The 12,500-nt window shown below is 29.8% G+C and overlaps 5 non-coding genes across 5 annotated transcripts in view; all 5 read left to right on the plus strand.

The window, feature by feature from the left end:
- The first annotated feature begins 1,889 nt into the window (after positions 1-1,889).
- On the plus strand, positions 1,890-2,085 carry LOC145846445 (U2 spliceosomal RNA). Its single transcript, XR_014370771.1, has one exon. It is a non-coding gene; the product is annotated as a U2 spliceosomal RNA (small nuclear RNA).
- Positions 2,086-2,166: 81 nt separating this feature from the next.
- Positions 2,167-2,281, plus strand: LOC145846450 (U5 spliceosomal RNA). The gene has a single exon (XR_014370776.1). It is a non-coding gene; the product is annotated as a U5 spliceosomal RNA (small nuclear RNA).
- Positions 2,282-4,008: 1,727 nt separating this feature from the next.
- Positions 4,009-4,127, plus strand: LOC145846434 (5S ribosomal RNA). Its single transcript, XR_014370761.1, has one exon. It is a non-coding gene; the product is annotated as a 5S ribosomal RNA (ribosomal RNA).
- A 2,855-nt stretch (positions 4,128-6,982) lies between these two features.
- Positions 6,983-7,101, plus strand: LOC145846455 (5S ribosomal RNA). Its single transcript, XR_014370781.1, has one exon. It is a non-coding gene; the product is annotated as a 5S ribosomal RNA (ribosomal RNA).
- A 4,119-nt stretch (positions 7,102-11,220) lies between these two features.
- LOC145846456 (small subunit ribosomal RNA) overlaps positions 11,221-12,500 on the plus strand; it is a 1,808-nt gene continuing 528 nt past the window's right edge. The window contains exon 1 of the ribosomal RNA XR_014370782.1: positions 11,221-12,500. This exon is cut by the window's right edge and continues 528 nt beyond it. This is a non-coding gene — a ribosomal RNA (small subunit ribosomal RNA).

Raw genomic sequence — 12,500 nt, forward strand, 5'->3', positions numbered from 1 at the left:
TACTCGTTTATTTACATTTCTTTAACGCTTAAAAGAAAAGTAAATTCTAGTTATTAGCAAATAAAAACGTAAGCCAATCAGATAACGTTATTTGCTGTTTAAACCAATTAGAGCGCTAAAAAAGTGGTTTGACCAGTTTGAGATATCGAAAAAATAATGGCACCATCTTGTAGAGTACAATTTTCTGAGTTAAAATTAATACAATTAGTCTTTTATACTAAAACTTAAAAGTTTTTTTGTCCAAAAACAAATAAAAGCGTGGCTACTTGAAAAATCAAACGAAAATAAATTTTGCACTTTTGTATTGTGAGTCATAATAAGTTATTTACTGTTACCAACAGATACTAGCAAAAGCTTTTTAAAGTTTTGTATTAACTTAATGTATTTGTAATTACTTTTACTTAATAGAAACTATTGAATTACGTTTACTTAGTTTACTTTTGTATGTGTATTAAATATATAGCAATTTTGTTTGAACTTAAATAAGGACTATTAAACTATTAAAAGAAAACTATCAAAGTTTACTAACTCAAAAGCTAAATCTTAGTTATATTGTTATAAGCATTTATGTTGTAATTTACTAATAACTAAATGAGTTTATTTCAAACAAAAAGAATTAAATAATGTTATGTTATGTCAAGCCTACTATATGAGGTATATAGGTATATAAGGTATACAAGCTTATGTTTGAAAGTTATAATAATTAAAATAAAAATAAATATTTAGTTGGTAAAATTTGTATGTTTTAATATGCTTTGAAATTAGAGTTAGTATAGATGTTTTTTTTTAAATATAATAAATATAAGTATTTAGTTACTAATAATAAACTAAAATACCACTGTAAGCAAGAGGTGTCAGAAAAGTTACCACAGGGATAACTGGCTTGTGGCAGCCAAGCGTTCATAGCGACGTTGCTTTTTGATCCTTCGATGTCGGCTCTTCCTATCATTGTGAAGCAGAATTCACCAAGCGTTGGATTGTTCACCCACTAATAGGGAACGTGAGCTGGGTTTAGACCGTCGTGAGACAGGTTAGTTTTACCCTACTGATGGAGCGTTGTTGCGATAGTAATTCTGTTTAGTACGAGAGGAACCGCAGATTCAGACATTTGGTTCATGTGTTTGGCTGATAAGCCAATGATGCGAAGCTACCATCTGAGGGATTATGACTGAACGCCTCTAAGTCAGAATCCCGCCTAGAAGCGACGATGCATTCGTGCCTCGCCCTCGATAGACAAAGCTAGACGGCCGTTGGGTCGTCACCGCGTCTAGTACCGACCTTCATGGGTGCGACAAGCGTCGCCCTGAGTTAGTGTCAGCTCCCTCGTCGAAAGGCGAGGTGCTAAATCATTTGCAAACGACCTAGTTGAAGATCGGGGTGTTGTGATCGTTAGAGCAGTTTTCCGCTGCGATTCGTTGAGAGTAAGCCTTTGATCTACGATTTGTCCTTTCATCTGAAGTCGTCAGACTGAAGAAAAAGGGCCTGAGCGACGCTCGCCGAAAGGCGGGTGTTGCTCTTTTTTTTTCGCATTTTTTTTCGCGGATTTTTTACATCTTGAGAAAAAAAATTTTGGCGACGACCGTCTTAGTTGATGGTCGTCGCCTTTTATCTTTCAATTTTTTCAATACGTTGTTCATGGCGACGACCATCTTAGTTGATGGTCGTCGCCTTTTATCTTTCAATTTTTTCAATACGTTGTTCATGGCGACGACCATCTTAGTTGATGGTCGTCGCTTTTTTTTATTCTTTATACTTTAGAGACATTTAAAGGTGATTTTGTACCGTATTCACTGTGCATTCATCCCCCAATTAAATGACTAATGCGAGTGGTCGTCACAAGCTCTTCGAAGTCTTCGTTTGTTTATTAAAAAAACAGATACTAAGAAGGCATCGCTTCTCGGCTCATTGAGCTAAGATCAAGTGTAGTATCTGTTCTTCGAAGTTTGATCGCTTCGAGAAGGACCACGCGTCCTTCCCATGATCAAACGACTTTTTGTCAACCGACGTGCAGTTCAGACAATTTATTGTCCTGCTCGTCAAGAGTCGGTCCGGTATTGCAGTACCTCCGGAATCGGCTCGCCTCCCCTCTGGGGGAGTTTGTATACATTTATTCACAACCTGTAGCATGGTAAAGCCCATAGAAAAAGCCTTGGCAACCGTTGCTAATCACTCTGGCTTCAGTTCAGTACACGAATGAATCTTTCGCCTTTTACTAAAGATTTCCGTGGACAGGAGCAATTTCAATGAGTCTTAACAGACTTTTTTTCGGCTGTCGACAGTCTTCTGACATCGGCAGCTTGCATACTATTTATCATACAAAAACATGGCTCAAGAAGAATTATTTTCCGGTTTTTCTTAGCTTCCAATTTTGTGACAAGGGAAATTTCATAAAGAAAAAGAATTTTCACTGACAGAATATGTTATTTTCATTTTAGTTGATGTTTTTATTTCATATTTTATTTTCTAATGTGTTTATTGTAGGTTATTGGGTGCTGAAAGAGCCATAAAAACCTCATAATCGAACAATTTACTAAAAAATTATTAATATTGAAAGATTTAAATTTCGAAATAACCTACCTACGGTTAATCTACACGCGTTTAGAAGCCGTAAAAAAATATTTTCGACTTTGTAATGGACCAAACAAAAAATATAGAAAAAATTATCGAAAAAAAAAATCTTTTAAAACTTACCTTACGTTAGTCCTTATGCGTTGCGAAGCTCAAAAAAAATATTTTCGACATTATAATAGAACAAACAAAGAAAATAGAAAAATTTTCCAAAAAAATAAAAAGTCGAAATTCGAAAAAAGAAGAAAAGTGGTCCTTTTCTAGGAGTTTTTTATTCCCAAAAAATGGGTTGATGTCCCCGTAACCCCTAAAAAAAGGGGGTCGAAATAACATTTTTTCATCATGCTTCAAATGGGCTGAAAAATTTTTTACGGGGTCTCTGGACCAAACAAAAACGATCTGTCGAGTCAGAATTCCGAAAATCGAAAATTCCCGAAATTTCTGTACTTAAAAGGCGGGGCGCCCACTATCGACAAAAGTGTGCCAAAACCCACAAACGTTGTGTTACGCGCGCTAAGATAAACACAAGCCTGATTGCTGAAAATGTATTCTATTTGAATAAGGTAAGTATCAACATCAAGGAAGCAATTCCTTTATTATAAACTCATACTCTGACATTGCGCTAATATTGCTCGTGAATTGTTATTTAGTTTAAAAATATAATTTATATTACTTTTATTTTATTTTAATTCTATATAATAACTATTTTATATTTTTATTAAAAAATTTCTTGTTTAGTTTCTAAGCAACCACAGTTACGTTTATATGTTTAATTCTATTGTATTCTATATTTATCGATAATTTAATAAATGTTTTAAAAGACTATTCTGGTTTTCCACGCTCTCTTCAAAAATGTGAGTTCTTTTAATTCTTCCACTTAATTATTCATTTTAAAGTAAAACAACTAGTTATACATATTATTATATTATAATGTATGTGTATTATATACTATTATTTTATAACATAAACATAGTTGAGTTATTAAATTAAACGTCAAATATTTTATTACCTAAAATTAAGTTAATCGTAAAATCTGATGTAGTATGAGATATTCTTTAGAAACTAGCTATAAATATTCTTGAAGTAAAACAAAACCATCTATAAATAGAACAATGAGAAATAGTAAAACAAACTAAACACAACATGTTTATTTTAACATTATTTTTTATTTAGTTTAATCACTTAATAAACTTTACTTCTAATCATAGTATTTAATATAGAATATAGTTAACAATCTTTTAAACGAAGTCTTAAATAAAGTTACAGGGAGTAATCGTAATTAAAACACCAAAAAAAAAGGTTTTAATAAAAAAAATACTTACATCAAGTTAAAATTTTATAAGGATTAATTTTAAAATATCAAATTGATTGTAAATCAAGTGCAAATAGGTTTTTTAAACAAACCGAAGGGTTTATAAAGGCTTGTAAACGCTTTCAAACGCCTACGACCATACCACACTGAGCACACCCCATCTCGTCCGATCTGGGAAGTTAAGCAGTGTCGGGCGTGGTTAGTACTTAGATGGGTGACCGCTTGGGAATACCACGTGCCGTAGGCTTTTGCTTTTTGAATTCATCTTTTTTGTACTATTTTTCTTTCTGACCTATTTATACTTATTACTCGTTTATTTACATTTCTTTAACGCTTAAAAGAAAAGTAAATTCTAGTTATTAGCAAATAAAAACGTAAGCCAATCAGATAACGTTATTTGCTGTTTAAACCAATTAGAGCGCTAAAAAAGTGGTTTGACCAGTTTGAGATATCGAAAAAATAATGGCACCATCTTGTAGAGTACAATTTTCTGAGTTAAAATTAATACAATTAGTCTTTTATACTAAAACTTAAAAGTTTTTTTGTCCAAAAACAAATAAAAGCGTGGCTACTTGAAAAATCAAACGAAAATAAATTTTGCACTTTTGTATTGTGAGTCATAATAAGTTATTTACTGTTACCAACAGATACTAGCAAAAGCTTTTTAAAGTTTTGTATTAACTTAATGTATTTGTAATTACTTTTACTTAATAGAAACTATTGAATTACGTTTACTTAGTTTACTTTTGTATGTGTATTAAATATATAGCAATTTTGTTTGAACTTAAATAAGGACTATTAAACTATTAAAAGAAAACTATCAAAGTTTACTAACTCAAAAGCTAAATCTTAGTTATATTGTTATAAGCATTTATGTTGTAATTTACTAATAACTAAATGAGTTTATTTCAAACAAAAAGAATTAAATAATGTTATGTTATGTCAAGCCTACTATATGAGGTATATAGGTATATAAGGTATACAAGCTTATGTTTGAAAGTTATAATAATTAAAATAAAAATAAATATTTAGTTGGTAAAATTTGTATGTTTTAATATGCTTTGAAATTAGAGTTAGTATAGATGTTTTTTTTTAAATATAATAAATATAAGTATTTAGTTACTAATAATAAACTAAAATACCAATTTTGTAGTTATTACAAAAAAAAAAACTTATCTTACTTAAAGTTCACTGTAATTGAAACATTATACAAAAGCTTTATAATTATAAGCTTTGAATAATTCTATTTGAATAAATAATAGATTCATAACTATATTCATGTTTGCATATTTAAATTATAAAAAGTTAGTGTTTTGTGTATTGACTTTATGATTATTTTATTTTAGTAACTGTTAGTTTTATACTTTAATAAAAGAAATATGGTTAACAAGTAAGTTAAAAATGAAAGAAGCATAAAAAAACACACTAATTAACTGCTTATTCAATAGTTTGATTATTTAATTATTTTTCTGTTATATAGTTCAATCGTATTGTATAAAAAATACAGAGGTTTAAAGTAAGTTAGAATAAAAATAAAACAAAACATATAAAATAAGCATTAGTTAAAATACATAGTTTTTTTTTCTAAGAAAATTTAATTCTTTAATAATAAGTAGTAATTTAAATAAAAAATAATACAAATAAAGTTATACAATATATATACAATAGTTTGTCAAACTAGGCAAAAAACAAACTAGGCAAAAAACCTACAAAGTAGGCCACCACTACAATCCAATGTTCCAACTGGAAATTCAATGAGATCGTTACTGTACTTGTGATGAACGTTGATAATCCCCAAGATTGTAAGTCGAAGGCCTTACCCAACCTAACCAGCGCACTGGTTTTCTTACAACTGAATTAATCAACATTTATTATTGAATATAATCATTATTGATAGATAGAGGAATGTTGACAATCAACAACAGATTGTAGGTCAAAGGCATTACTCGACCCAAGTACCCACAACCTAGATTGAACAACATTTATTAGATAGATTTGTTTATTGATAGATAGAGGAATATTGTCAATCCACAACAGATTGTAAGTCAAAGGCATTACTCGACCCAAGTACCCACAACCTAGATTGAACAACATTTGTTAGATAGATTAGTTAGATAGATAAATAGTACAGTATAATCTCAAAGAATTTGAAGCCCGAACATTGAACGATAGTGGTGTTTCGTGACGACTAGCGGGATTCGATCTTACAACCTTCTGCTTATGAGTCAGCTGATAAGACCACTGACCCACCGCGCCACGACAAAGATAAAGAAATATTTTGCTATATAAATAGGTTGATTTTTATAATTTTGTTATACAGTGTCAATTACAGTGAACTTCAAGTAAGATATACATATTTATATACATAGTATATATATTTCCGAGTCTGACTTTGAGTACTTTTTATATATTATTAACAAGATTTTTTAGGAGTAATATCTGTTTAGTTCTTTAATATATCTTTAAAATAATAATATTTTTTAAGGTGTTTAAAACTTTTAGAAGCTGTATGTAATGTCTTTTAGTTTAATAGTTCTTTTAAATTAGTAAAAAAAATAAACATGGTTGAGTTATCAAATTAAACAAAATAGAACGTCAAGTATTTAATTACTAAAATTAATTTAATTAAAAAAAAAATCTCAGGTAATCTAAAATGTCAGGAATTATTTAAAAATAAATATAAATTTAAAACTTATTATATTGAAAAGATTGATGAATAATACTCTTGAATGTATGCAATGTTTGTATTTGTAATGCAATAACATAAATGGATAGATCAATGACAAATTGTAAACATATTGTATTATTTTATTTTACGATTTTATTTTATTTATTTAATAATTCAATAAACTTTACTTCTACTTTTCCTGGTCTTAGGTAATTTATAGATAACAATTATTTAAACAAACACTTTTGTACAGTTACAATACAGTTTTAGTACAGTTTGGGAGTAACTGTTGATTAAAAAAACAAAAAAAAGTTAATTCAGGTTAAAATTTTATAAGGAATAATTTTAAAATATCAAATTGATTGTAAATCAAGTGCAAATAGGTTTTTTAAATAAACCGAAGGGTTTATAAAGGCTTGTAAACGCCTTCAAACGCCTACGACCATACCACACTGAGCACACCCCATCTCGTCCGATCTGGGAAGTTAAGCAGTGTCGGGCGTGGTTAGTACTTAGATGGGTGACCGCTTGGGAATACCACGTGCCGTAGGCCTTTGCTTTTTGAATTCATCTTTTTTGTACTATTTTTCTTTCTGACCTATTTATACTTATTACTCGTTTATTTACATTTCTTTAACGCTTAAAAGAAAAGTAAATTCTAGTTATTAGCAAATAAAAACGTAAGCCAATCAGATAACGTTATTTGCTGTTTAAACCAATTAGAGCGCTAAAAAAGTGGTTTGACCAGTTTGAGATATCGAAAAAATAATGGCACCATCTTGTAGAGTACAATTTTCTGAGTTAAAATTAATACAATTAGTCTTTTATACTAAAACTTTAAAGTCTTTTTGTCCAAAAACAAATAAAAGCGTGGCTACTTGAAAAATCAAACGAAAATAAATTTTGCACATTTGTATTGTGAGTCATAATAAGTTATTTACTGTTACCAACAGATACTAGCAAAAGCTTTTTAAAGTTTTGTATTAACTTAATGTATTTGTACTTAGTTTAAATTAATAGAGTTTATTTGGTTTACTTTATTATGTGTATTGAATGTGCTAGTATCTAAAAATAAATACAACTAAAACAAAACAAACAAGGAGAGTACTTGAATAGAACCAACACAATTTACAGACCAGTTGTGTACTAAATTTAAAGAAATTCTGAATAGTGAATATGCAATTATTATTATAAGTTCAAAGTTCACTTTAATTTAAATTAATGTATTTTGTAAATTGGTTTTATTTAATACGATAGTAGTGAATTACTTTATTTAATTTACTTTAGTATGTGTTGTATAACTTTATTTAAACCAGAAGCAAAACGGGATTATACTTTCAATAAACTACACAATTTACAGACCAGTTGTGTACTAAATAAAAAGCTATTGTGAATAGTGAATATGCAATTATTATTATAAGTTTATAAGTTCACAGTTTACAAAAGCTTTAGAATTTAGTTATTATTTGTTCATATTTGCATATCTAATTTATGAAAAGTTAGTGTTATGTGTATTGGCTTTTTAATTTCTTTATTTGTAGAACTGTTAGTTTTATATTCTAAAGAAACATTTTTAAATAAATATGTTTAACAAGTAACTTAAAAATGGAAGAAATATATTGTATATATTGTGAACTGTTTATATTTATTCTAGCTATTTGCTTAGTGTATTTATTAATGTGATTATTTTATTTTGTTGTTTGTCTTATAGTTTAATCGTATTGTGTTGAAATATATATAACAAATACAGAGGTTTAAAGTAAGTTTAAATGAAAATAAAATAAGACATATAGTTGAAATATAAGTTTAAAAAAATAGTTTTTTTTTTTTATTTCTTTGTTTGTTTGATTGTTTGTTTATTATATAATCGCGACGTGTCATTTTATTACTTTTAAGCATACTAAATATAATAATAGGTATAGTTATAGGAAAAATTCAATTAGTTTCTAATGTAATAAAAAAGTTTATTTCCACAAATAAATAAATACCTGAAAAATCAAATGAAAAATAAATTTCGCACTCTTGTATTGTGAGTCATAATAGGTTATTTACTGTTACCAACAGATACTAGCGAAGGCTTTTTAAAGTTCTATGTTAATTCAATGTATTTGTACTTAGTTTTATTAAAATGACAGTATTGATGGTTACGTTTATTAAGTATGTTTATTTAACGTTATGTAACTCAAGTAAAACCAGAAGCAAATAAGGAGACTACTTTCAATAAACTACACAATTTACATACCAATTGTATACTAAACTTAAAGCTATTCTATTTTATTCTTGATAGTTATTTTAAAGTTATTAAATTATACAAATGTATTTTGTAAAGTAGTTTTATAAAGTTACTATAGTTTATTTAACTTACTATAGTATGTGTTATATAACTTTAATTAAACCAGAAGCAAAAAGGGAGACTACTTTAAATAAACTACACCATTTATTGTTATATATAACTCTAATAAAACCAGAAGCAAAAAGGGAGACTACTTTAAATGAACTACACAAATTAAAAATATATTATTATTTATAAATCAATCGTGTTGTGTTTCAAAATACATTTTTCAAATAATGTTTTACAAGTATTTATCAGTTATTTAGTTTTCTTTTTATAGTTTAGCCGTATTGTTTTATTTATTTGTTATTATTTTTATTTAATTGTTTGCTTATTATATTTATCGCCATGTGCTTAAAAAATAAAACAACTATAAAGGTTAAAAAAGTAAGTTTAAATAAAAATAAAATGAAACATATAAAATAAGTTTATGATTTTTTTATTATTATTATTATTATTATTTAATTGTTTGCTTGTTATATTTATCGCGATGTGCTTAAAAGAATAGAACAAATACAAAGGTTTAAATTGTAAGTTTTAAATAAAATAAAATGAAACATACAAAATAAGCTTATGATTTTTTATTATTATTATTATTATTATTATTATTTTTATTTCATTGTTTGTTTAATATATCTATCGCGATGTGCTTAAAAAATAAAACAACTATAAAGGTTTAAAAAGTAAGTTTAAATAAAGATAAAATGAAACATATAAAATAAGCTTATGTTTGATTTTTTTATTTTACTTTTATTAAATTGTTTGCTTATTATATTTATCGCGATGTGCTTAAAAGAATAGAACAAATACAAAGGTTTAAATTGTAAGTTTTAAATAAAATAAAATGAAACATACAAAATAAGCTTATGATTTTTTATTATTATTATTATTATTATTATTATTTTTATTTCATTGTTTGTTTAATATATCTATCGCGATGTGCTTAAAAAATAAAACAACTATAAAGGTTTAAAAAGTAAGTTTAAATAAAGATAAAATGAAACATATAAAATAAGCTTATGTTTGATTTTTTTATTTTACTTTTATTAAATTGTTTGCTTATTATATTTATCGCGATGTGCTTAAAAGAATAGAACAAATACAAAGGTTTAAATTGTAAGTTTTAAATAAAATAAAATGAAACATACAAAATAAGCTTATGATTTATTATTATTATTATTATTATTATTATTATTATTATTATTATTATTATTATTTTTATTTCATTGTTTGTTTATTATATCTATCGCGATGTGCTTAAAAAATAAAACAACTATATTAAAAAGTAAGTTTAAATAAAGATAAAATGTAACATATAAAATAAGCTTATGTTTGATTTTTTTATTTTATTTTCATTTAATTGTTTGTTTATTATATTTATCGCAATCTGCTTAAAAAAATAAAACGAGTATTAAGGTTTGAAAAGTAAGTTTAAATAAAAATAAAATAAAACATATAAAATAAGCTTATGTTTTTTTTTTTTTTTTTTATTATTATTATTTTTATTCAATTTTTTGTTTATTATACTTATCGCAATGTGCTTAAAACGATAAAACAAATATAAAGATTTAAAAAGTACGCTTAAATAAAAAATAATACAAATAAAGTTTATTTATAATAAATATATATATTTAAAACATTAAAAAAAGTAGTTTATACATATTTTTATTTATTTATTTCTTTTAAACATATTAAATAAAGTATAAAAAAGTATTAAAACATTTAAACGTAGCATAAATAAGCTTAAAACATTAAAATAATCGAAAAGAAACAAAGAAATTGAAAAAAATCGGAAAAAATCGGCAAAAAAAGTTCAACAGCAACATTTGAGCATCATACACGTATGCATTACTTTACACTAGTGAGAGAGACGTGTTTGTGCGTTCGGTCGACTTGACGAGAAAGCGGGCTTAAAGCATTACTGTTTAGCACCCGAGGCGCGGCTATTGCAGCGGCGGCGAACGTGCTATGTAAACGCATTGGAGCAGCGTATGAAAAACTACAAGCGTCCAGCGGCGGTAGGCTTATAGCTTTGCGAAGTCGTCGAGACGAGTAGCCGACGCAGGCAGGCACGGCTCGAGGCGGGTAACTGCAGCAGACAGATGGCGTGTTGCTGCTGACGAGTTAACCGGCAGAAGGCAAACGGTTGGTCGGGAGAAAGAACAGTCAGTTGTATAGCTGCATGCTGCAGTCGACGCGGGCTGGCGCTTTAAACAGCAAAAGGCCGGCGCCGACTTTCAGTAACGTTCGCAAGGCTTTTAAGCCGAGTGATAGAAAAGGTCTGTATTTATACAGTAAAAACGCTCAGTCGAGCAACGGGTTTAAACGCCCTCGGATAGTTATCTGGTTGATCCTGCCAGTAGTCATATGCTTGTCTCAAAGATTAAGCCATGCAAGTGTAAGTACGAGCTCACGTACAGTGAAACTGCGAATGGCTCATTAAATCAGTTATGGTTCATTTGATTGTACGCTTTTACATGGATAACTGTGGCAATTCTAGAGCTAATACATGCGTAAAGCGCCGAACTGACGTGAGGCGCGCATTTATCAGACCAAAACTAACCGGCTTTCGGGTCGTTACAATGGTGACTCTGGATAAGCTTGCGGATCGCACGGCCTAGTGCTGGCGACATCTCATTAAAGCAACTGCCCTATCAACTATCGTCGGTACGGTATCGGCCTACCGAGGTTGTAACGGGTGACGGAGAATCAGGGTTCGATTCCGGAGAGGGAGCCTGAGAAACGGCTACCACATCCAAGGAAGGCAGCAGGCGCGCAAATTACCCATTCCCGGCTCGGGGAGGTAGTGACGAAAAATAACAATGCAGACCTCGTACGAGGTCCTGCAATTGGAATGAGTACACTTTAAACTTTTTAACGAGTATCCATTGGAGGGCAAGTCTGGTGCCAGCAGCCGCGGTAATTCCAGCTCCAAAAGTGTATATTTAAGTTGTTGCGGTTGAAAAGCTCGTAGTTGGATATAGGGACGGCGAGGTTGGTCGGTCGAAAGGCTAGCACTGGCCTCGTTGTTCTTGTTGGTCGGTGCCTTCGCGGTGCTCTTAACTGAGTGTTGCGGTGGTCCGGCAAGTTTACCTTGAAAAAATTAGAGTGTTCAAAGCAGGCTTTACGCTTGTATAATGTTGCATGGAATAATGGAATAGGACCTCGGTTCTATTTTGTTGGTTTTCGGAGCACGAGGTAATGATTAATAGGAACGGACGGGGGCATCCGTACTGTGCCGTTAGAGGTGAAATTCTTGGATCGGCGCAAGACGAACGACTGCGAAAGCATTTGCCAAGAATGTTTTCTTTAATCAAGAGCGAAAGTCAGAGGTTCGAAGACGATCAGATACCGTCCTAGTTCTGACCTTAAACGATGCCGACTAGCGATCGGGCAGTGTCGAACTTAAGAACTGTCCGGCAGCTTCCGGGAAACCAAAGTCTTTGGGTTCCGGGGGAAGTATGGTTGCAAAGCTGAAACTTAAAGGAATTGACGGAAGGGCACCACCAGGAGTGGAGCCTGCGGCTTAATTTGACTCAACACGGGAAATCTCACCCGGCCCGGACACAGCGAGGATTGACAGATTGAGAGCTCTTTCTTGATTCTGTGGGTGGTGGTGC

Source organism: Thalia democratica, unplaced genomic scaffold (assembly GCF_965202585.1).
Source record: "Thalia democratica unplaced genomic scaffold, ktThaDemo2.hap1.1 HAP1_SCAFFOLD_447, whole genome shotgun sequence".
Classification (NCBI taxonomy): domain Eukaryota; kingdom Metazoa; phylum Chordata; class Thaliacea; order Salpida; family Salpidae; genus Thalia; species Thalia democratica.